This window comes from Heterodontus francisci, chromosome 25 (genome assembly GCF_036365525.1).
Source record: "Heterodontus francisci isolate sHetFra1 chromosome 25, sHetFra1.hap1, whole genome shotgun sequence".
In the NCBI taxonomy this organism is placed as follows: Eukaryota; Metazoa; Chordata; class Chondrichthyes; order Heterodontiformes; family Heterodontidae; genus Heterodontus; species Heterodontus francisci.
In genome coordinates, this window is record NC_090395.1 from 71,421,405 (window position 1) to 71,447,824 (window position 26,420).

At 43.5% G+C, this 26,420-nt stretch overlaps 1 protein-coding gene and 1 long non-coding RNA gene across 4 annotated transcripts in view; one reads left to right on the forward strand and one right to left on the reverse strand.

Moving 5' to 3' along the window:
- Window positions 1–26,420, forward strand: part of kcnd3 (potassium voltage-gated channel, Shal-related subfamily, member 3) — a 313,717-nt gene that overhangs the window by 144,698 nt on the left and 142,599 nt on the right. The window lies entirely within an intron of this gene.
- The window catches only part of LOC137383984 (uncharacterized), an 81,161-nt gene continuing 56,712 nt past the window's right edge, over window positions 1,972–26,420 (reverse strand). The window contains exon 3 of the long non-coding RNA XR_010977519.1: window positions 1,972–2,749. This is a non-coding gene — a long non-coding RNA (uncharacterized lncRNA). The remainder of the gene's footprint in view (window positions 2,750–26,420) is intronic.

Here is a 26,420-nt window from a genome sequence, read left to right on the forward strand (position 1 = left end):
TAGCTTCCCCTTAAATGCAACTATTCTATTCACCTTGACTATTCCCTGTGGTAGCAAGTTGCACATTCTCACTGCAGTCTGGATGAAGTAGTTTCTTCTGAATTTCCTGTTCAATTTTTTGTTGACTATCTTATCTTGATGGCTTCAAGTTTTGCTCTTCTCCACAAGTCGAAAATGTTCTCAGTGTCTACTCTATCAAAACCTTTTATAATTTTCAAGACGTCTATGAGGTCATCCTTCAGCCTTCTCTTTTCAAAAGAGTCCCAGCCTGTTCATCCCTTCCTGATATGTATAACTTTGCAGTTCTGGTATTATTCTTGTAAATCACTCAAACCTTGCATTTGGATTCCAGCCTGTAACTCACTCCTGGGTTTTAGTTATTCTGTAAATAAATCTTCGGAACCACTCAATTGGATTCCAACCTGTAAATTACTCCCGGGTATCCATTATTCTACATATAAACCACACAAACCCCTCGATTAGTTTCCAGCCTGTAACTCACTCGCAGGTATCCACTAATCTGCAGAAAAGCCATCAAAGCCCTCAATTAAATTCCTAATGCTCTAAACTAAAGCTGCAGAATATTGGTCTGGCATTGGAACTGAAATATTCATTGTGGATCAATAATATCCCACAGATGACAAGACCATGCTCCCAACAACACAGAAATCAATATGTTCCACAGAATAATTGATCACCTGTTTGATCACTGTGCCTATTCTTATCCTCCAACCTTCAGTCTCATTACTGATCAATTATTCCCTCAAGTCTCCTATTGAAAGAATTGACACATTTTCAGCTATTTTTATTTCCAGTCATTTGCTTGTTGATTTGGTATCTATCACCCCTTATTCTGTGATCATAGTGAAGTAGAATGTTAGAATCTTACAGCATAAAAGGAGGCCATTTAGCCCATCGTGCCTGTGCTAGCTCTTGGAAAGAGCAATCCACTTAGTCCCATTCCCCCTGCTTTTTCCCCATAGTCCTGCAAATTTTTCATTTGCAAGTGTACATCCAACTCTCTTTCAAAAGTTAGTTTGTTTGCATTGAATTTTTTTTTTACCTCTCGGAATGTGGGTAATGCTGACAAGGACCATTTCTTCACTGTTGCTGAGTAAAAATCCTGGAGGTTCCTGCCTAACAGCACTGTGGGAGCACCTTCACCATGCAGACTGCAGCATTTCAGGTAGGCAGCTCGCCATCACCTTTTCAAGGGTCAGTGAAGGATGGGCAATAATATGAAAAAGTCAGTCAAACATTTGAGTGTGAGGGACAGATATTGGCAATATTAGTAGGGGATTATTTGAGCTGTTATATTGGACTTGTGCTGTGTGACTCAGCGGGTCGCACTCTTGACTCTAGAAAGCTGTGGGTTCAAGTCCCAGTCGAGGTACTTAATCTCAGTGTGATTCAACCACTGTAATACAGAGAGAGTGCTGCTCCATTCAGGCACTGACTTTCAGAGGGAGATGTTAAACTGAGGGCCCCACCTGTTCTTGCAGGTAGGTGTAAAAGATCCCATGATATTATTTTGAAGAAGAGCAGGGGGAGTTCACCTTGGTGTTCTGGCCAAGATTTATCCCTTAACCAGCATCACTAAAACAGATTATCTGGCCAATATTTCATTGCTGTTTGTGGCAGCTTGCTGTGCGTAAATTGACTTCTGACATTATAAATGTGACTTCATTGATTGCAAAGCACTTTGGGATATCCTTAGGTTGTAGAATATTACAATCAGGTGTGGAGGGGTCACAAGAATCCCCTCCTTCTCCTTGTTTGACCACAACAGGGCTTATTCCTTTTAAAACAGTGGATGTGCTTACCACTTCAGTGTGTGTTTTATCTTTTCCCTTTGTTGTGATCATAAAAGAACCGATCAGACAGGTTTTCTTGAGTTTAAACAGGAAAGAGGGGAGTTTATTGTACTTAAGAAAATCTGATAAGGGATAGTTGGATTGGATTACAGTCCAGAATAAATAAAAATAATAGAGTCTGTGGGCTCTGGTAATTCAGTTGTCTTCCAGCCGAAGTTGTGATTCCGAAGTCTCTGGCTGGCAGAAGTACTTTGCAGCTGGCCCACTTGGTTTAGGGTTTTCTTTGAGAAAAAGTTGCAGGTGGCTTTCTTTCCTGGGGTCTCTGTCTGGAATAATGGTGGACAGATTTCAAACTTGCAAAGTTATCTGGAGAAAGAGAGAGAGAGATAGGCACTCATACACACAGCCCCCACTGGGGTCTTGTCTGGCTAGCACTGGAAGCTTGTCAAATTCAAAACCTCAGGAGCTTGTCCTTTTGCAAAAGACTGCTAGTTTTTCACAGATGGGGAGGTGGTCACATGATTGTCCCGTGTCCTCGTTTGCAATTTAATTGGATTCAAGTCTAAGTATTTTCAATCTCTCTCAAGTCTCATTGTTTCAATGTTCATCCCCTGGAAGTACGTCTCCACTGTTAATGTTCCAAGATGGCTTTGAATGTTTTGCCATTAGAAGTGAAGCTGTTAGCTAATTCCAAATTCATGAGGCATTGTCTTGGATGCAACCTCATTAGACAGGCATCTCCAATTCGATGTCTTGGAATGTGAGGTATTTCAATGCAAATTGTGATGGGCATCTTGGCTGCGAGCTTTTTAAAAGTTAACTGTAGGATCCCAGCTCCTTTTTAAATGTTTATTGTAGGTTTCTAACCGATGAATTAAAAATCCTCATTTGGTATAGCATGTTTTCTTGACAATAAATTCAACTTTTTATAGCTGCTGTTCAAACACAAATGGGTTAATACCTCCATTAAAGAAGTAATGTTACTATCTTAAGAGTGGTTCACAGACAATAGACAGTGTATGTGCATGAAGCTTGGCTGCTGGGTCTCCACTCAGTATGATGAACTGCACTGGGATTAACAACATATTATTTCACCATGAGAGAGGCTCCATTTAACCTCGTGCACTAAATAATCTGGAGGACAGGTTTCCCAATGAGAACATTCCCCTGGGTACAGCCACATTATCTGAAGCACTTGATTGTAACGGGATTTTTGCAACCCAGTGCTCTGAAATAGCCTAACCCACCTGGGGCCACTTTCATTGTAAGCTTGTTTTGCCTTCATTGTTTCAAGTACTAAAACACTGAACCATTCAAAGGCAACATAAACAAAATGGTACAATTTTAAATGTGTTGCAGAAACAGAGAGACCTGGGGTTCACGTGCACAAACCTTTTAAAGGTAGCAGGAAAAGTTGAGAAGGCTGTTAAAAAAAAAACATATGGAATCCTTGACTTTATAAATAGAGACATAGAGTTCAAAAGCAAGTAAGTGACATTAAATCTTTATAAATTAATGTTTAGGTCGCAGATGAAGTATTGTGTCCAATTCTGGACCCCGCACTTTCGGAAGGATGTCACGGCCTTAGAGAGGGTGCGGAGGAGATTTACCGGAATGGTACCCATTATGAAGGACTACAGTTATGTGGAGAGGCTAGACTGCTTGAGATTATTCTTCTTAGAGCAGCGAAGGTTAAGACGAGATTTAAAAGAGGTGTTTAAAATTATGAGGGGTTTTGAGTTTACACTGCCAAGAAGATTGGTAACCAGAGGACACAGATTTAAGGTAATTGGCAAAAGAACTAAAGGGGAGTTGAGGAAACTTTTTTTGTGCAGTGAATTGTTGTGATCGGGAATGCGCTATCTGAAAGGGTGGTGGAAGCAGATTCAATAGTAACCTTCAAAAGAGAATTGGGTAAACTCAAAGGCAGGGGATTGCACTAATTAGATAGACAGCAGGGGCTCTATAGGATGAATGTTGTCCTTCTGTGCTATATTATTCCACGATACAAGATGTAAGGGATTTGATGCACCCGAATCCGAAAAGATTAACTAGAACATTGCTTTCCATTAACTTTTTGTGTGGGCTCACAAATCCAATTTGAAAGGGAATCTGAGGGATAGTTTTCTCACATTGCACTCTCGAGAATGAGCATCATCCTCTGAGGACATGACTCGGGAATCTGGGATGAATTTATGAAAGAAAAGAAAGAGCTTGCATTTATACAGCACCTGATATCGCAGAATCACTCCAGGTTGAAGTGGGTTTGTATTAAAAAAAGAAAATGCTGCAGATGTTGGAAATCTGAAATATAAACAGAAAACACTAGAAATACTCGGCAGGTCTGACAGCATCTGTAGAGAGAGAAGCAGAGTTAATGGGTCCAATTTGAACTCTGTTTAAGTGAGTAGGTTTTGAGTTAGTTAAAGTCGTCCCCAACATTTTAGGTCGATGAAATTTCATCAGAACAGACAGACAGTTAACCCCAATATCATTGAATAAAAAGCCCTGAGAAATCAATGGAAGGAGGGCAATTAACTGAAGGATTTTAAAGTTAATGAGAATTTGCTGTAACTCACTGCCAAAGGAGTGCTAATGGCAAGATTTGCTGTTTGAATTAATGTTACCCATAACATTTCCTGTACGATGATTCATTGTTATACAATAATGATTGCGAGCATGAGCATTTATACACCAATGAGCTTGAAATATTGAGAAGCCTTATTTACATAAAATTGGCTCTGCCAGTGCCTTTTGTTGACTGGATGTACTTGGCTCAATCATTTTGGGAAGTCATTATTCGTGTTATGTGACTTGTGCCATTCAAAAGTTTGTCGAGACCTCTCAGAGTACTGACAAGTTCTGGAATGTTCTGAACGTTCTTTCAAACGTCAGTTGATTAGAATCCAGGACCAGCATGTTCCAGTGAGGAAGAAGGATAAGTTTGGCAAGTTTCGGGAACCTTGGATAACGCGGGATATTGTGAGCTTAGTCAAAAAGAGAAAGGAAGCATTCGTAAGGGCTAGAAGGCTAGAAATCGACGAATCCCTTGAGGAATATAAAGACAGTAGGAAGGAACTTAAGCAAGGAGTCAGAAAGGCTAAAAGGGGTCATGACAAGTCATTGGCAAACAGGATTAAGGAAAGTCCTAAGGCTTTTTATACGTATATAAAGAGCAAGAGGGTAACTAGGGAAAGGGTTGGCCCACTCAAGGACAGAGAAGGGAATCTAAGTGTGGAGCCAACGGAAATGGGCGAGGTACGAAATGAGTACTTTGCATCAGTATTCACCAAAGAGAAGGACTTGGTGGATGATGGGTCTAGGGAAGGGAGTGTAGATAGTCTCAGTCATCTCATTATCGAAAAGGAGGAGGTGTTGGGTGTCTTGCAAAGCATTAAGGTAGATAAGTCCCCAGGGCCTGATGGGATCTACCCCAGAATACTGAGGGAGGCAAGGGAAGAAATTGCTGGGGCCTTGACAGAAATCTTTGCATCCTCATTGGCTACAGGTGAGGCCCCAGAGGACTGGAGAATAGCCAATGTTGTTCCTTTGTTTAAGAAGGGTAGCAAGGATAATCCAGGAAATTATACGCCGGTGAGCCTTACGTCAGTGGTAGGGAAATTATTAGAAAGGATTCTTCGGGACAGGATTTACTCCCATTTGGAAACAAACGAACTTATTAGCGAGAGGCAGCATGGTTTTGTGAAGGGGAGGTCATGTCTCACTAACTTCATCACGTTTTTTGAGGAAGTGACGAAGATGATTGATGAAGGAAGGGCAGTGGATGTTATCTATATGGACTTCAGTAAAGCCTTTGACAAGGTCCCTCATGGCAGACTGGTACAAAAGGTGAAGTCACATGGGATCAGAGGTGAGCTGGCAAGATAGATACAGAACTGGCTCTGTCATAGAAGACAGAGGGTAGCAGTGGAAGAGTGCTTTTCTGAATGGAGGGATGTGACTAGTGCTGTTCCACAAGCATCAGTGCTGGGACCTTTGCTGTTTGTAGTATATATAAATGATTTGGTGGAAAATGTAGCTGGTCTGATTAGTAAGTTTGCGGATGACACAAAGGTTGGTGGAGTTGCGGATAGTGATGAGGTTTGTCAGAGGATACAGCAGGATATAGATCGGTTGGAGACTTGGGCGGAGAAACGGCAGATGGAGTTTAATCCGGACAAATATGAGGTAATGCATTTTGGAAGATCTAATGCAGGTGGGAAGTGTACAGTAAATGGCAGAACCCTTAGGAGTATTGACAGGCAGAGAGATCTGGGTGTACAGATCCACAGGTCACTGAAAGTGGCAACGCAGGTGGATAAGGTAGTCAAGAAGGCATACGGCATGCTTGCCTTCATCGGTTGGGGCATAGAGTATAAAAATTGGCATCTCATGCTGCAGCTGTACAGAACTTTAGTTAGGCCACACTTGGAATATTGCGTGCAATTCTGGTCGCCACACTACCAGAAGGACGTGGAGGCTTTGGAGAGGGTACAGAAGAGGTTTACTAGGATGTTGCCTGGTCTGGAAGGCATTAGCTATGAGGAGAGGTTGGATAAACTCGGATTGTTTTCACTGGAACGATGGAGGTGGAGGGGCGACATGATAGAGGTTTACAAAGTTATGAGCGGCATGGACAGAGTGGATAGTCAGAAGCTTTTTCCCAGGGTGGAAGAGTCAGTTACTAAGGGACATAGGTTTAAGATGAGAGGGGCAAAGTTTAGAGGGGATGTGCGAGGCAAGTTCTTTACACAGAGGGTGGTGAGTGCCTGGAATTAGCTGCCGGGGGAGGTGGTGGAAGCAGGTACGATAGCGACGTTTAAGAGGCATCTTGACAAATACATGAATAGGATGGGAATAGAGGGATACAGTCCCCGGAAGTGCAGAAGGTTTTAGTTTAGGCAGGTATCAAGATCGGCGCAGGCTTGGAGGGCCGAATGGCCTGTTCCTGTGCTGTACTGTTCTTTGTTCTTTGACAGTCGCTGACGTACGCTGGATCCAAGTATGGCAACTTTTAAAATCCTCATCCTTGTTTTCAAATCCCTCCCTGGTCTCGTCCCTCCCTATCTTGGTAACCTCCTCCAGCCCTTCTACCCTCTGAGATATCTGCGCTTCTCTAATTCTGGCCTCCTGTGCCTCCCCAATTTTAATCGCTCCATCATTGGCGGCAATGTTTTCAATTGCCTGAACCCTAAGCTCTGGAGTTCTCGCCCTAAACCTCTCAGCCTCCCCACCTCACTCTCTTCCTTTAAAACGCTATTTAAAACCTACCTCTTTAACCAAGCCATAGTCACTTATCCCTATGTGGTACGGTATCAAGTGCGGATTGCTAAAGCTCCTGTGTAGCACTTTGGGATGTTTTGCAATCCTTTATAAATGAAGGTTGCTGTTGTTGGTTGATGATATAAAGCCCAAGTACTGAACCTGTAGGCTAGGTTAACCACTTGTTTGTCATGAGCTGTTGATATCCAGTAAAGACAAGTAATGGATTTCTTTTATGTTAAAGTTTTAATTGGATTTGGGTTTTAGGTGGTAGCTGTGTTTCAGTTGGTAGCACACTCAGCTCTGAAGCAGTAGGCTGTGGGTTCAAGTCCTAATCCAGGACTTGAGCACAAAAATCTAGGCCGCCGCCCCATTGAGTAGAACTGCACTGTTGGAGGTGCCGTCTTTGAGATAGTATGTTAAATTGAGGCCTTGTCTGCCCTCTCAGTTGGACATAAACAATCCTGTGACACTATTCTGAAGAAGAGCAGGGGAGTTCTTCCCAGTGTTCTCGCCAATTCCTCAAGCAACATCACAAAAACAGATTATCTGCTTACTATTAAATTGCTGTTTGTGGGAGTTTTCTGTGTGCAAATTCATATAACAGTGACCACACTTCAAAAGTACTTAATTGACTGTTAAGTGCTTTGGGTCATCTTGTGGGCATGAAGGGTGCTATATAAATGCAAGTCTTTCTTTAGCAGCATAACTTAGTAGTCTAGGCTTCATATTGCAGTAATGTTTGAGCGTACTATTCGTGTTTGTTTGCTGAACACACACAAAATCAGTTGGCCCAAGGAGACTGGATGTGGCAGAACATTAAGGGATAAATCACCTGAAAATCAAACAGTTTTGCTGAAAATAGAGACATGTTGTCGAAGCTTTTCGTCTTGCACTCATCAGGACAATCCGCAAGAATACTAATGGAAGGGAAACAACAACTTTATACTGTATGAGGAGAGAGTGCTGATTGGCTGGCAAGTGAACTCTGATTGGTAGAGGAGTTGCCATGGAGAATGCACCAGTTTACGGCGACTGACAGTTAACTGCCAAGCTTTGTTTGAAATTTAAACCAGGCAGCTGATTGGTCAAGGCATTGCCCTGAGGAATGAGCCAGCGAATGGCTATCAGTTATTTTGTTCAGCTGGAACAGGCTCAATGTTTGTACATGTTCTTTCTGTCCGCAAAGAACATGGCCCTGTATGTTAATATATGTAGCTTCCAGTACACGCAAATGCACCACACTGCGAGCCCTACTGACAATCTTAAATTGGTTGTCAGTGTAATTTTTAGCACACTGTGGATTATTTAGTAAATGTTGTCCATTCGTGGAATCACATCTAATGCTGGACACCGTGTTTTGAGTTTTGCAAGCGGGTGGTTAAATATAGCGGGTGGTTAAAAGACAACCGGAGATGCAATTTATTTGCTGGGAATCTGAATCCACATATAGAATCAAACAGCACAGAAATAGCTCATTCGGCCCATCACACCTGTGCCAGTTCTTTTGAAAGACCTATCCAATTAGTCTCAGTCCCTTACTCTCTCAGCACAGACCTTCAAACCTCTCCTTTTCAAGTATTATCCAATTCATTTTTGAAAGTTAAATCTGCTTTCACTACCTCTTCAGGCATCACATAGCCACTACACTGAGTGTCATGTGCTGTCTCCTGTCTCAGATTCCCAGCAATAATATAGTTGATGCCACATTGATTTTTTAAAAATGTGGTTAGATAAATATCCCATTGGGAATGAGGCTGATAAGGGACAGAGACAAATTGAGAGAATCAAACATTACAGGGAACAGGGTGTGTCCCGTTTTGCTAGGACTTGAGGAGGGGAAGCAACCTGGGGTTAACGAGTGGTGATCTTTTGTTTTATAACGATCCTGTGAAGTGTTTTGGGACGTTTTATTACGCTAAGAGGCACTATACAAATATAAGTTGTTGTTTTATTGTTGCAATGTGAAGCGGAGTCTGGAGTTCAGCTTGATTGCTTTTGGGGAACTTTCACACAGGAGGTTAACTGGGTAGAGTTTGTGGTTAGCAGATTGCACATGGGGAGTAATTTTATGACTTCACAGTCTCTTGGAAGAAGAACCTGAGGGCATCACTGCAGGAGTTCCTCAGGGTAGTGTCCTAGGCTCAACCATCTTCAGCTGTTTCATCAATGACCTTCCTTCAATCATAAGGTCAGAAGTGGGGATGTTCGCTGATGATTGCACAATGTTTGGCACCATTCGCGACTCCTCAGATACTGAAGCAGTCTGTGTAGAAATGCAGCAAGACCTGGACAATATTCAGGCTTGGGCTGATAAGTGGCAGGTAACATTCGCACCACACAAGTGCCAGGCAATGACCATCTCCAACAAGAGAGAATCTAACCAACTCCTCTTGACATTCAATGGCATTACCATCGCTGAATCCCCCACTATCAACAACCTAGGGGCTACCATTGACCAGAAACTGAACTGGAGTAGCCATATAAATACTGTGGCTACAAGAGCAGGTCAGAGGCTAGGAATCCTGCTGCGAGTAACTCACCTCCTGACTCCCCAAAGCCTGTCCACCATCTACAAGGCACAAGTCAGGAGTGTGATGGAATACTGTCCACTTGCCTGGATGAGTGCAGCTCCAACAACACTGAAAAAGCTCAACACCATTCAGGACAAAGCAGCCCGCTTGATGAGCATCCCATCAACAAATATTCACTCCCTCCACCACTGCCGCACAGTGGCAGCAGTGTGTACCATCTACAAGATGCACAGCAGCAACGCACCAAAGCTCCTTAGACAACACCTTCCAAACACGCAACCTCTACCACCTAGAAGGACAAGGGCAGCAGATGCATGCAAACACCACCATCTGCAAGTTCCCCTCCAAGCCACACACCATCCTGACATGGAACTATATCACCGTTCCTTCATTGTTGCTGGGTCAAAATCCTGGAACTCCCTTCCTAACAGCACTGTGGGTGTACCTACCCCACATGGACTGAGGCAGTTCAAGAAGGCAGCTCACCACCACATTCTCAAGGGCAATTAGGGATGGGCAATAAATTCTGACCTAGCCGGTGATGCTCACGTCCCAGGAACGAATATTTTTTTAAAAGCTGCATTTGCTGACAACGCAACGACTAGATGCGCAAATGCGGCCTGTGCCACTAAAACGTCACAGTCTGCAACATCAAGCAGCTGCCAGGACTAAAGATGGCGCTGCTCAAATAATCACACGAAGGCAACCTAAACACATGGCAGCACACAATGGCCAGAGGGAGAGCACGAGCAGTCTGGGGAAAGGCGGGTGGTAGGGGAAGCGAGCGGGCTGGGGAGGGGAATTGGCGCAGTCTTATGACGTCAGCTGCTAGCTGCGTTGTCAATAATCACTTTGTAAAAAAAATTCAGACATTGGTGGAATTTTACCTTGGGTAGAAGGCCTCGCCCAAAAGTCAAGCCTGCCTCAACAGGACCTGGGGAGCCATGGCAGGATTTTATGCTCCCCAGGCTCTTAATTGGACTTGTGTGGGGCTTCCACCTCTCTGAGGCAGGAACTCCTGCCTCCAAGAGCTGCCGGCTGATCAGTAGGAGCAGTGGCCACTTCTGGGACTGCACCCAGCCACAGCAGGATTGTGAACGTAGGCCCCAGAAGGGAGGTAGCTTTTCGGGGCTTCGCCGGGGCCCGGCCGATTGGAGGGGGGGGTTCGGTTGCGGGGTGAGGAGGGGGACTTTATTTCAGTGGGGCGGTTGGGGCTTCCTGATTAGGTGGGCCCCTCTAGCAGCCCACAAGAAGGCTGCCAGGTTTTACCTGCTGGCCTTCTGTGGGGCCTATGTTAATTGGCCACTTAAGGGCCTTGATTGGCCTGGGGCGAGTGGGCTGTTTCTTGCCACCACCGACTCTGGTAAAATTGTAACGGTGGTGGGAAGGCGTCGGGAATAGCACCCTCTGCCTCCCCCTCAATTTTACGACCCCCCTCATCACCATCCCCCCCCCCATCCGTCACCAGTCCTCTCCTGTAGTGAGGTGTAAAACTTCAGCCATGTGCTTTGTACAACTTTACCAACGTTTGATAAGATTGGGAAAATGGTGTATTATGCACGCCTAAATTTCTGACACAATGCTCCTGCCGAAAGAGACCGCCCGATAGATCGGAAAAGTGATCCTTGTTGTATATAGCGTGGTTTCTATGGGCCAAATGGTTGCTTTCTGCTCCTCCATGCTTGCTTCTACTGATGAGGTAGAAAAGGCTACATTGAAAATACTGATACGACAGGCACACACTGACTGGGAGAAAAACTCCATTTACCCACCTTGCTCTATACCCTTAATACATAAAGCACCTTGGGAATCAGCACAGGAACATAGGAACAGGAGGAGGCCTTTTAGCCCGTTAAGCCTGTCCCTCCAGTCAATGAGATCATGGCTGATCTTTGACCTAGCTCCATATACCTGCCTTTACCACATAATCCCGTAATATCTTTAGCTAAAAAAAAAATCTATCCATCTTAGATTTGAATTTAACAATTGATCGAGCATCAATTGCCGTTTGCAGAAGAGTTCCAAACCTCCACCAGCCTCTGCGTGAAGAAGTGTTACCTAATTTCACTCCTGATAGGCTGAGCTCTAGTCGTTAGACTGTGCTCCCTCATCCTAAACTCCCCAACCAACAGAAATCGTGTTTCTCTATCTATCCTATCCTATCTGTTCCCTTTAATATCTTGAAAAGTTCAATCAAATCACTCCTTAACCTTCTAAATTTCAGAGAATACAACCCCAGTTTGTTTAATCTCTCCTCTTAGCTAAATCCTTTGAGACAAGGTATCATTCTCGTAAAACTATGCTGCATTCTCTCCATGGCCAAAATATCCTTCCTAAGGCAATAGAAAAGAGAATTGGATAGGGTCTAAAAAGGGTATATTATTCACTGTCATCCACTTTGACACTATCACCAAAAACTACTGCCCCCTCTTATTATTCTGATCACAATGTAATCATATTTCCACTGTAGTTTGAAAATGCTACACAATCCTTTAGGGATGATGTAAGACTCACAATACCAATAAATTTCTGACAGTTTCTCGGGAAGATTCAGTCCCAGGTCTCCAATACAACAGATAGCCCGCTCCCTTCTCGATTGGTAGCAATATCCGATAGTGACAAAGGACGAATTATAAAACAAAATATGGTAAATTAGTAAGGAGATATGTACCAAGTGGTGATGAGTGAAGATCTCTGTTGTAATACCAACCCAAGCATTGGATGGATATGAATCAAATATCATCACAATTTCAGAACAACAGGACATAAAACATTACTTGAGTCAGTCAGATTGAAAGAGAATCCTCATAGCTGGGGCGGCACAGTGGCGCAGTGGTTAGCACCGCAGCCTCACAGCTCCAGCGTCCCGGGTTCAATTCTGGGTACTGCCTGTGTGGAGTTTGCAAGTTCTCCCTGTGTCTGCGTGGGTTTTCTCCGGGTGCTCCGGTTTCCTCCCACAGCCAAAAGACTTGCAGGTTGATAGGTAAATTGGCCATTATAAATTGCCCCTAGTGTAGGCAGGTGGTAGGGAAATATAGGGACAGGTGGGGATGTGGTAGGAATATGGGATTAGTGTAGGATTAGTATAAATGGGTGGTTGATGGTCGGCACAGACTCGGTGGGCCAAAGGGCCTGTTTCAGTGCTGTATCTCTCTAAACTAAACTAAAAATTTGGGAATATAGATGTAATATGCAAGTACCTGGCCTAATATAATCTTTATCCTCCACAATTCATATCAAAAGTGAAGGACTTTGGCGAAACTGAGCCAAGGAATTACTCTTTGTGATGTTTCTACATGAGTATTTAACACATTTCGTGTGATATCGATGCATTTGTGTGGCATTAATATGTTTGCTTGAGGTTAGCATATTTGAGTGACGTTAGTGTGTTTTTGTGACATTGGGGGGGACTTTCCTCAGGGATCCACAACTGTAACTTCTACGTAAACCCCATTTATGTGCAGAGCAAGGCTTCTGAAAAGTTATGGGGAAAACTTTGAGGAAATTCACTCCCTTTATGTTTGTGCAATGTTAACACGTTTTACAGACAGGGACTTGTTAGCATGACCTGGCATGTTTGTGTGGCAGTACTGCATTTGCTTGATAGTAACGTGTTGGGGTAGCATTAACATTTTTCATATGTCTTTGATGTGTTTGGTGACATTCCTTTTTCTGCTGTTTTAAAGGAAGAGTTAACCCGTGTTAAACATCACATGCAATGTCATGTCAAGCGAGTGTGTTAATGTTCAATACACTAATAAAGCCGTACACGAGTTTCATGCAGTACCCGGCCTCGCGATCAGGAGCCAACTTCATCTCAGCTTTCCTAAAGAGAAACATGGCCTTCTATCAGCAAAACATGCAACCCCAGCTTCCCCTGCTCCTATCTACTGTCACTGAAATGCCAGTGGGTCATCACAAGCTAATTCTTGGTTCAGAATATCATGTTTCCCCACATTGTAGTCATAGACGATGCCAGCCCTTTCTCCTCAACTGGGGGCTCACTCATTTTGTGGTCAGTTGTTTCAATTTAAATAGTGGGCTCTATTTTATTAAGCAAATGCATTCGGCTGTATGAGTTACTTTGCCTATTGATATTACAAGCTCCGTCATCAATTATTGATAGCTTCTAACTGAACAATACAACGTTCTTTCGTCTTGAAGTACAGTGATAAGCTTTCTCTGTTGACCATCAGTCTTTTTGTTCCCTGTCATTTCTGCAATGGTTACCATGCTGTGAATACCCGATTCTGAATCAGAAGGTTGTGCATTCAAGTCCCACTTCAGAGACTTGAGCATAAAATCTAGGCTGACACTTCACTGCAGTACTGAGGGAGTGCTGCACTATCAGAGATGCCGTCTTTCAAATGAGACATTAAACTGAGGTCGCTTCTGGCCTCTTAGATGCAAAAGATCCCATGCTTTTTCTCGAGGAAAAGCACTGGTATCCTGAACAATATTTATCACTCAACCAACGTCACCAGAACAGATTATCAGCACATTATGATATTGCTGCTGTAGGAGCTTGCTATGGGCAGATTGGTTATCATGTTTCCTACAATTCAACTGTGATAACTCCTCAAAAGGTCCTTCATTAGCTGTGGAGTGCTTTAGGACATCCTGAGGTCATAAAAGGCTCTATATTAATATAAAGTCTTCATTTGATCTAAATACTTGATAATTTTCCTTAATTTATTTTGAGCCTTTGCTCATGGTTCATCATAGTTCAGCATGATGCTCAATGTGGACCTGAGTCATGCTGGGCAAAGAGAAGGCCTCTGCTGAGTTAACTGATCTCAGTGCAAAGGGGGGTAGTCAACATGCTACAGGGCCACTTGCTGAGGCAGCGAATTATCAGACAGTGTTTCTACAAGTGGTTGCACTTCATAATGGGTAGAAAACAGTGGGATCTGAATTCCTGATGATAGAAAGTCTTGGTCTAATTACCCCCTGGTGAGAAAAGAGGGGATAAAGTGCAAACACCACCCCCAGCACTTATATCACGCACCTTGATGAGACAATCAAGCAGCTGCTGCTCTTGAGGTGGTTAACTGCCCAGATTTCTCTATCACTGCACATTGATTTTGTTGGATAGCTCATCCAGGAACTCATGCTATCACATCATTGTGTTAACTAGATAAAAAGGCTCTATTTTATTTGATTCGTTCATGGGATGTGAGCATCGCTGGCAAGACTAGCATTTATTGCCCATCCCTAATTGACCTTGAGAAGGTAGTGATGAGCTGCCTTCTTGAACTGCTGCAGTGTGCCGAAAGTGCTCCCACAGTGCTGTTAGGAAGGGAGTTCCAGGATTTTGACCCAGCGACAGTGAATGAATGGCGATATTTTTCCAAATCAGGATGGTGCGTGACCTGGAGGGAAACTTGGAGGTTCCCATGCACCTGCTGCCCTGTTCTTTTAGGCGGTAGAGGTTGCAGGTTTGAAAGGTGCTGTCGAAGGAGGCTTGGTGAGTTGCTGCAGTGTATCTTGTAAATGGTACACACTGCTGCCACTGTGCACCAGTGGTGGAGGGAATGTTTAAGGTGGTAAAAGGAGTGCCAATCAAGCGGGCCTCTGGATTGGTGTCAAGCTTCTTAAATGTTGTTGGAACTGCATTGGTTCAGCATTATCATCCAGCACAGACCTACACAATAGAGTTAAGAACAGCCATTCTATTTGGTGCCTGCTGCCCTGGAAAATTAGATCTCACGCTCGTTGGCTGTGCCCATCTCCAACAGACCCAGAGGGCTAAAGTCTCAATCTTCAAGACATTGATAAATATGTTGGCCGACAAGCCCTATGCCCTTTGTAGATGCATGTGTGCCCATTTTGTTGGTTATAGATCTTGACTGGTAGATTTTGCCGATCACTGAGTCTGAAGCCTTTGTTTATAAAGCTCCTCGTAACTGAACAGAGTTAATCACTATTTGCTGACCCAGTGTTTCAAAGAAGATTATGAGTTGAGAAAACCTATCACCTGTGCACAGTTCCAGGTACTGCACCATAAAAAGCAGCTCAGAGCAAATTCACCAGAATGTTACCAGGCATCCAACAGTTGGATTATGAGGAGAGATTACATTAACTAAGCTTGTACTCTGTCAAATGCAGAAGGTTAAGGGGATATTTGATTGAGATTTTTAGGATTTTATTAGGAATTGATTAGGTAGTTGGAGAGAGATTTTTTTCTGCTGAAATGGGAGAGTTTAGGACAAGGGGCTATCACAAAATTAGAACCAGGCAATTCAGGAGAGAAGTTAGGAAACACTTCATGCAATGCGGGGGGGGGGGCAAGGGGGAGAGGTGGGTAGATGTGTGGACCTCTCTCCCATAAAAAGCAGTAGATATTAATTCAGTTTTAAAGCTGAGATTTATAAATTTTTGCTAGCCCAGGGTATAAAAGGATATGGAACCAAGGCAGGTGGATGGAGTTAAGATACAGATCAGCCATGATCTCATTGAATGGCAGAACAGGCTCAAGGGGCTAAATGGCCTCCTCCTACAACTCACCACCATCTTATCAAGGGCAATTAGGGATGGGCAATAAATTCTGGCCTTGCCAGTGACGCTCGCATCCCATGAATGAATAAAGAAAATGTTCCTGTTTATAGGCGGCACGGTGGTGCAGTGGTTAGCACCGCAGCCTCACAGCTCTAGTGACCTGGGTTCAATTCTGGGTACTGCCTGTGCGGAGTTTGCAAGTTCTCCCTGTGACCGTGTGGGATTCTGCTGAGTACTCCGGTTTCCTCCCACAGTCAAAGACTTGCAGGTTGATAGGTAAATTGGCCATTGTAAATTGTCCCTAGTTTAGGTAGGGGAATTGAAGGGATGTGGTATGAATATGGAATTAATGTAGGATTAGTAAAAATGGGTGGTTGATGGTCAGCACAGACTCGATGGGCTGAAGGGCCTGTTTCAGTGCTGTATTACTAAATAAATAATGGTTACCTTTTCTTACACTTTCTCCAAGTCTTCCTCTGCTTCAAGCCATTGCAAGGGTTAAACCCATGAGGTATCTGCCACTGTTACAGTTGTCTTTGATCATACTGCCACCCAATATATAACGTAAAATGGTGAGGCTTCCAAGGAGGCCCCAGAGAATTTATTTAGTTAGTAATGGAGCTGTGCAGATCAGGGAGAGTCAGATCTGATCATTAGTCTACATTAAATGAGCTGTTCTCGGCTAGAATCACGGCTACTGGTCAATAAATGAATGGAGTTTTCACCCGGATTAGAATTTCCCTTGCCAAAGCTACAAACGGCAAACAGAGACTAGGGAAGCTGCCAGTGTTTTCTTTAGAGCAGAGAGGATTAAGGTGAGATTTAATGGCGTTTAAAATTACGAAGGATTTTGGGAAAGTAAATAAGGAGAAATGTTTCTACTGACAGGAGTGTTGGTAACCAGAGAGCACTGACTTAAGATAATTGGCACCAGAGGGGAAATAAGGAGGACTTTCTTTTTCCGCAGCGAGTTGTTGTGATCTGGAATGTGCTGCCTGAAAGGGTGATGGAAGCAGATTCAATAGTAACTTTCAGAAGGGAATTGGTTAAATGGAAAATTTGCAGGGCTCTGAGGAAAGACAAAGGTGGGTATGGGACAAATTAGATTGCGTATTCAAAGAGCCAGTGCAGACACGATGGACCAAATGGCCTCCTTCTGTGCTGTCAGATTGTATGATAATCAGATGTATACGTGAAAAGGAAAAATTTTCAGGGATTTGGGGAAAGAACAGGGGAGTGGGAGTCATTCGATAGCTCTTTGCATGGGCATAATGGACCAAATGACCTCCTTCTGTGCTGTACATAAGAACAAACATAAGAAACAGAAGCAGGAGTAGGCCATTCAGCCCCTCAAGCCTGCTCTGCCATTCGGTAAGATCATGGTTGATCTGATCGTGGCCTTAACTTCACTTCCTGCCTGCCCCCTCCCCAATTACTCAACCTCCACTGCTCTCTGGGGTGTTGTGTTGTGTCACAGTTATGGTCCGCCCAAGGACAGGTCCTCTGCTCCTTTTCTCCACCCAGGAGAGATGAGAATGACTAGGGAAGAGGGTCTATGTGGTGGTTTCCTGTGGCCTCCCTCAGACTGGAGTTGAACCTGTGCTGTTGATGTTGTTTTGAACCACTTGCTAGCCATTTAAGCTACCCGGTCCCCTCTCCGGGTAGAGAATTCCAACGATTAATGACCCTCTGAGAGAAGAAATTCCTCCTTATATGCATCTTAAATGGAGAATCCCTAATTCTGAAACTGTGCCCCCTAGTTCTAGATTCCCCCACGAGGGGGAGAGCATCTACCCTGTCAAGCCCCATCAGAATCTTACATGTTTCATTCTTCTAAACTCCAATGAGTAAGATTCTATGATTTTATACATAGATCGAGTTGTCAGTCTCAGGTTTTCTGGTCAATAATCCTGACTGGAGATGCATGTCTATCGTGTCTGTGATGTGAGGATGTATGTTCATGTTTTGATAATTATACAGCAACGTTATTAACAAAATGACTACACAGTGGACAGTGATTGTTAAAAACTGTTACTAGCATAGACACCAAAATTAAACTTTAACATTAACTATTTCATAATTCAGTCAGATTTTAATAACATTTTTGTGCTTCACTATATTATGGTGGTGATGAGCTACTTTAATTTTATCTGTTCCTGATTTTCAGTCTATTCACAATTACTATAAATATATTTTTAACCTGGAAATAGCCTGACAGTATTTTCGAATGATCGAAACTGATATTACATTAATTTTGAAACTGCCACGGAGGCCCATTAACATTGTGTGTCTGTACTGTCTAAATAATTGCTGGTTGTCATTTAGCTTAATTGTTCCATATTAACATTTTTACTAGTTTCTTGATGCTTAAAATGTTCAAAATAATAATAAAAATGTTTTGTTAATTTTCTCCAAATTTACACGAAATTTTGGGCTCTAATTTCCCTCCCCACCTACACCCCCTCTATCCGCCCCTCCACTCTGAATTTACATAGGAAGATAGGAGCAGGAGTAGGCCATTCAGCCCATCGAGCCTACTCTGCCATACGATATATTGATGGGGAATTATAATGGGGAACAAAGAAATGGCAGAACAATTAAGCAAATACTTTGGTGCTGTCTTCACAAACAAGGACACAAATAACCTCCCAGAAATGTTAGCGAACCAAGGGTCTAATGAGAGGGAGGAATTGAAGGAAATCAGCATTCATAAAAAAAATTGTGCTAAGGAAATTAATGGGGTTAAAGGCTGACAAATCAACAGGGCCTGATAATCTACATCCCAGAGTACTAAAGGAAGTGGCCCTGGAAATAGTGGATGCATTGGTGGTCATCTTCCAAAATTCTATAGACTCTGGAGCAGTTCCTACAGATTAGAGGGTGGCAAATATAACCTCACTATTTAAAAAAAGGAGGGAGGGAAAAAACAGGGAATTACAGACCAGTTAGCTTTACATCAGCAGTGGGGAAAATGCTAGAGTCTATTATAAAGGATGTGGTAGCAGAACACCTAGAAAGCATAAACGGGATTGGACAAAGTCAGCATGGGTTTACGAAAGGGAGTTTTTTGAGGATGTAACTAGTAGAATAGATAAGGGAGAACCAGTGGATGTGGTGTATTTGGATTTTCAGAAAGCTTTTGATAAGGTCCCACATAAGAGATTAGTGTGCAAAATTAATGCACATGGGATTGGAGGTAATATACTGGCATGGATTGCGAATTGGTTGACAGACAAGAAACAAGAGGAGGAATAAAGAGGTCTTTTTCCACGTGGCAGGCAGTGACTAGTGGGGTACCGCAGGGATCAGTGCTTGGGCCCCAGTTATTCACAATATATATTCATGACTTGTGTGAGGGAACTAAATGTAACATTTCCAAGTTTGCAGATGACACAAAGCTGGGGAGGAAAGTGAGCTGTGAGGAGGATGCAAAGAGGCTCCAATGTGATTTGGACAAGTTGGGTGAGTGGGCAAATGCATGGCAGATGCCGTATAACATGGATAAATGTGAGGTTCTCCACATTGGTTGTAAAAACAGAAAGGCAGATCATTATCTGAATGATGATAGATTGGGAAAGGGGGAGGTGCAACGAGACCTGGGTGTCCTTACCAGTTGCTGAAAACAAGCATTCAGGTGCAGCAAGCAGTTAGGAAGGCGAATGGTTTGTTGGCCTTCATTGCAAGAGGATTTGAGTACAGGAGCAAGGATGTCTTACTGCAGTTATACGGGGCCTTGCTGAGACCACATCTGGAGTATTGTGTGCAGTTTTGGTCTCTTTATCTTAGGAAGGATGTTCTTGCCATGGAGGGAGTGCAAAGAAGATTTACTAGGCTGATTCCTGGGATAGCAAGATTGACGTATGAGGAGAGATTGGATCGAATCGGCCCAATTCACTAGAGTTTAGAAGAATGAGAGGGGATCTCATAGAAACCTATAAAATTCTAACAGGACTAGACAGGCTAGATGCAGGGAGGATGTTCCTGATGGCTGGGGAGTCCAGAACCAGTGGTCACAGTTTTAGGATATGGGGTATGCCATTTAGAACTGAGATGAGGAGAAATTTCTTCACTCAGAGGGTGGTGAACCTGTGGAATTCTCTACCGCAGACATCAGTGGAGGCCAAGTCATTAAATATATTCAAGAAGGAGATAGATACATTTCTTAATGCCAAAGGGGTCAAGGGATATGGGGAGAAAGCAGGAACTGGGTACTGAATTAGACGATCAGCCATGATCTTTTTTGAATGGTGGAGCAGGCCCGAAAGGCCGAATGGCCTACTCCTGCTCCTATTTTTCTATGTTTCTATGGCTGATCATCCACTTCAATGCCTTTTTCCCACACTATCCCCATATCCCTTTATGTCTTTGGTATTTAGAAATCTGTCAATCTCTACTTTAAACATACTCAATGACTGAGCTTCCACAGCTCTCTGGGGTAGAGAATTCCAAAGATTCACAACCCTCTGAGTAAAAAGATTTCTCCTCATCTCTGTCCTAAGTGGCTTCCCCCTTATTTTGAAATTGTGTCCCCTGGTTCTAGACTCCCCAACCATGGGAAACATCTTACCTGCATCTACCCTGTCCATCCCTTTAAGTATTTCATAGGTTTCAATGAGATCACCTCTCATTCTTCGAAACTCTAGAGAATACAGGCCCAGTTTCCCCAACCTCTCTTCATAGGACAGTCCTGCCATCCTGGAAACAAGTCTGGTGAACCTTCGTTGCACACCCTCTATGGTAATAATATCCTTCCTAAGGGTAAGGGGACCAAAACTGCACACAGTACTCCAGGTGTGGTCTAACCAAGGTTCTATACAATTGAAGCAAGACTTCACTACTCCTGTACTCAACTCCTCTTGCGATAAAGACTAATATGCCATTAGACTTCTTTATTGCTTGCTGCACCAGCATGTTAGCTTTCAGTGACTTATTGATGAGAATGCCCAGGTCCCTTTGTACATGTACACTTTTTAATCTCTTACCATTAATGAAATACTCTGCACATCTATTCCTCCTACCAAAATGGATAACCTCACATTTTTCCATGTTATATTCCATCTGCCACGTTCTTGCCCACTCACTAAGTCTGTCCAAATCCCCTTGAAGCTGCTTTGCATTTTCAACACACATTCCCATCTAGTTTTGCATCATCCACAAACTTAGAAATATTACATTTGGTCCCCACATCCAAGTCATTGATATATATTGTGAACAGCTGGAGTCCAAGTACTGATCCTTGTGATACCCCACTAGTCACAGCCTGGCAACACAAGAATGCCCCATTTATTTCTACTCTCTGTTTTCTGCCTGTTAACCGATCCTTAATCCATACCAGTATATTGCTTCCTATCCCATGTGCTTTAATTTTGCTAACCAACCTCTTGTGAGGGACCTTATCGAAAACCTTCTGAAAATCCAATTATACTACATCCACCAACTTCCCTTTATCAATTCTGTTAGTAACATCCTCAAAAAACTCCAACTGGTTCTTTAAACATGATTTCTCATTCATAAATCCATGTTGACTATGCCCAATCAGATCATTATTATCCAAGTATCCATTTATCACATCCTTTGGAGTAGATTCTAACATTTTCCTTACTACTAATGTAAGGATAACAGTTATGTAGTTCCCTGTTTTCGTTCTCCCTCCCTTCTTAAATATTGCATTGACATTTGCTACCTTCCAATCTGCAGGAACAATTCCAGAATCTATAGAATTTTGGAAGATGATCACCAATGTATCCACTAGCTCCATAACTACCTCTTTCAACAGTCTGGGATCTTCAGGTCTTGGGGACTTATCAGCCTTTACCCCCATTAATTTCTCCAATGCAACCTTCTTATTAATACTAATTTCTTTCAATTCCTCATTCTCCCTAGCTCCTCGGATCTCTAATTCTTGGAGATTTCTTGTATCTTCCTCAGTGAAGACAGACACAAAGTAATCATTTAGCTTCTCTGCCATTTCTCTATTCCCCATTATAAATTCTCCTGTCTGACTGTAATGGACCCACATTTGTCTTAGCCAAACATTTCCGTTTTACGAAGAAGGGTCACTGACCCGAAACATTAACTCTGCTTCTCTTTCCACTGATGCTGCCAGACCTGCTGAGTAGTTCCAGCATTTCTTGTTTTTATTTCCTTTTTACGTACCTATAGAAGCTTTTACAGTCCGTCTTTGTGTTTTTTGCTGGTTTACATTCATATTCTATTCTCCCTTTCTTTATCAGTTTCTTGGTCCTCCTTTGCTGTATTCTAAAATCCTCCCAATCCTCAGGTTTACTACTATTTCTGGCAACTTTATAGCCCTTTTCTTTTAATCTTATACAATCCTTAACTTCCTTTGTTAGCCATGGTTGACTGCCTTTATTTTTGAGGGTTTTGTGCCTTGAAGGAATGAATAATTGCTGTAAACTACATAATAATTCTTTAAAGGCTATCCATTGTCCATGCACTGCCATACCTTTTAATGTATTTTCCCAATCTACCTCAGTTAATTTGCCCCTCATAACTGATAGTCGGCGCAGACTCGGTGGGCCGAAGGGCCTGTTTCAGTGCTGTATCTCTAAAAAACTTAATTCATTTATTCGTATGTAAATTTGACATCGACCCATGTAAGGAGGCATTAGGACTGGTGACCAAAAGTTTGGTCACAGAGGCAGGTTTTAAGGCGTCTCTTAAGGAGGAAAGAGAGGTAGAGAGGCAGAAGGGTTTCGTGAAAGAATTCCAGAGCTTGGGGCCCAGGCAGCTAAAAGCACAGTTGCCAATGTGGTTGCGATGAAAATTGGGGAAGGCTGAAGAAGCCAGAATTGGAGGAGTGCAGAGATCTTGAAGGGTTGTGGGGCTGGAGGAGGTTACAAAGATGGGGAGGGGGGGGGTGGGGGGGGGGGTGTTGGTGAGGCTATGGAGGGATTTGAAAAGATGAGAATTTTTAAATCGAGGCAGTGCCAGACTGGCAGCCAATGTAGGTCAGCGAGCAAAGAGAGTAATATGTGAAAGGGACTTAGTGTGAGTTAGAATACAGGTGGCAGTGTTTTGAATAAGCTCAAGTTTAAGTAGGTGGGAGACCAGCCAGGAGAGCATTGGAATAGTTGAGTCTAGAGGTAACCAAAGTGGGGATGGATGATATCGAATCCATTGACCATTATACATCTCTCCCATGGGATATCACCCATTTTACATGATAGGTAAAAGTTAAAATGATCCCATTAATTACAGGTTATGCTTAAATCCAGACTCACATATCATATTTATTCAACACCCTTTTTTTCTACTGCAGTGTAAATAGAATGGCCTCATTGCAGACAAATTAAGAAAATACACTTCCTACAGGAGTTTGAGCTGAATGGCTTCTTTTGAATAGTGTTGTCTTTTACAAGGAAGCAAAGTTCTTTGGAGAATTTTATTGGATAGTTACAGATCGAAAGCCAAGTACAATGGTCCAGAAGCAGCAGTAGTGACTCTAAACTCACTCCTCACAGTGGAGTGACAAGGTACAATTCCTGGGACCCTGCTCCACTGATGTAAGTGTGGAAATTCCCCTCAAACTCACCCTCCCTCTCCCAAGCCTGAAGACACTGTCCCAAATTCTGGGGATGGGTATATTTGTACAGCTGCGACCTACCAGCAGTGATTGCAAGGGCACATTCTTGCATCCTCTCCCGTTCGAGCCAATCTATCCCTACATGAGACCCAAATGAGCTGAATACATAGAATTTTTTTTTTTTAGTCTCTTTGTAGATTCTTTGGCAACCATTGGTGCTGATCAGACTTGGGGAGGCAATGGATCCACTCCGGGATCAATTGCTCTAAAGTTACATGGAATTCACAGCATAGCAATAGACCATTTGGCCCAACTGGTCCTTGCCAGTGTTTATGCTCCACATGAGCCTCCTCCCACCCTCTTCATCTCACTACATATCCTTCTATTCCTTTCTCCCTCAGCTACTTATCTAGCCTCCCCTTAAATGCATCTATGCTCTTTGCCTTAACTACTCCTTGTGGTACAGAATTCCATATTCTCACCATTGTCTGGGTAAAGAAGTTATTCCTGGATTCCTTATTTGATTTATTAGTGGCTACATTATATTGACGGCCCCTAGTTCTGGTCTCACCCATAAGTGGAAAACGTTCTCTCTACGTCTACCCTATCAAACACTTTTATATTCTGAAAGACCTCTGACAGGTCACACCTCATCTTGTCTTTTCTAGAGAATTTTTCCTGATTGGTAGAACCTTTCAGCTCTGATAATATTCTAATTTTTTTTTTTGCCCCTTCTCCACTGCCTCAATATCCTTTTCATAATATGAAGACCAGAGCTATTCACAGGACTTCAAGGGTTGAATTTTGTTCTGTTGTTGGAGGTGGGTACGGTGGCATGGGAGAGCGGTGTGGAGGATCTCCGCGGAGCCATCCGCCATGAAACCCGACGCTGTGCTGCATTGGTTGATTTTGTCGGAGACGGGGAAGTACCTTGGCGATTCTGATGCCCCAACATGATGACATTGTCATTTAAATGTTGTAAATGCTGCTTTAAATAAATTGGAATTTAATTCACTGCAATCCAACAAAGGTTCCTCAATTTTCTGGTTGATGTACGGCACTCACATGCCTTCAGTTTGGCGACTTTGAAAAGCTGGCGCCACTGAGGCAAGAGAGTTCAGGGCCGTGAAAGGGAACGTAACCCAAGTAGAGTAACATAGGGGAAATGGGGTTTACAGTGGCTACTGCTGCTATGCAGAGTGTCCAAGAGGTTTATGTGACTGGGGGAAACTCTGCAAGGGGCTTATGTGTGAATGGGGGGGGAGAGATCTCTGCAAGGGGCTTGTGTGTGAATGGGGAGAACTCTGCAAGGGGCTTATGTGTGAATGGGGGGGAAACTCTGCAAGGGGCTTATGTGTGAATGGGGGGGGAGAGATTTCTGCAAGGGGCTTGTGTGTGAATGGGGAGAACTCTGCAAGGGGCTTGTGTGTGAATGGGGAGAACTCTGCAAGGGGCTTATGTGTGAATGGGGGGGAAACTCTGCAAGGGGCTTATGTGTGAATGGGGGGGAGAGATCTCTGCAAGGGGCTTGTGTGTGAATGGGGAGAACTCTACAAGGGGCTTATGTGTGAATGGGGGGGGGAGAGATCTCTGCAAGGGGCTTGTGTGTGAATGGGGAGAACTCTGCAAGGGGCTTGTGCGTGAATGGGGAGAACTCTGCAAGGGGCTTGTGTGTGAATGGGGGGAACTTTGCAAGGGGTTTGTGTGTGAATGGGGAGAACTCTACAAAGGGCTTGTGTATGAATAGGTGGAACTCTGCAAGGGGCTTGTGTGTGAATGGGGGGGAAATCTCTGCAGGGGGCTTGTGTGTGAATAGGGGGGAAGTCTCTGCAGTGGGCTTGTGTGTGAATAGGGGGGAAGTCTCTGCAGCGGGCTTGTGTGTGAATGGGGGATCTCTGCAAGGGGCTTGTGTGCACACAGAGAGTATTTATTTATTTATTTTTTATTTAGAGATACAGCGCTAAAACAGGCCCTTCGGCCCACCGAGTCTGTGCCGACCATCAACCACCCATTTATACTAATCCTACATTAATCCCACATTAATCCCATTACCCTCTCACATCCCCACCTTCCCTCAATTCCCCTACCACCCACCTATACTAGGGGCAATTTATAATGGCCAATTTACCTATCAACCTGCAAGTGTTTGGCTGTGGGAGGAAACCGGATCACCCGGAGAAAACCCACGCGGTCACAGGGAGAACTTGCAAACTCCGCACAGGCAGTACCCAGAATCGAACCCGGGTCGCTGGAGCTGTAAGGCTGCGGTGCTAACCACTGCGCCACTGTGAGTAAATGCGGGGCTGGCAGGCTTTTAAAGATGGCGGCAGCACCTGTTCCAATATCAGGTGATACTGAACGGTGTCTCCATTGCCGCCCTGCCTCATAATTGGAGGGGCACAGCCACCGCCATTATGCAAAATGATTACCCGCCGCATATCGCTGTGGCACGGCCGCTGACATCACAAGCGGGACTGCCGCCATTTTGCACACCCGCCTCCGTGAGTCATAAAATGCATCCCCAAGTGTTGTCTAAACAATGTTTTATACAGGTTTAACATAATGTCTACTTTTCAATTCTATCCTGTAGAAATGAATGACAGTGTTTTATTTTCTTTGTAATGGCTTTATTAATCTGCTTCACTACTTTTACTGCTTGTTCCTCTTCCAAGGAGTATATGGCCTCCTTGTTTTTTCTACTAAAATATACCACCTCACACTTATCTATACTGAAGTTCATCTACCAATTACGCACCCATTCTGCTC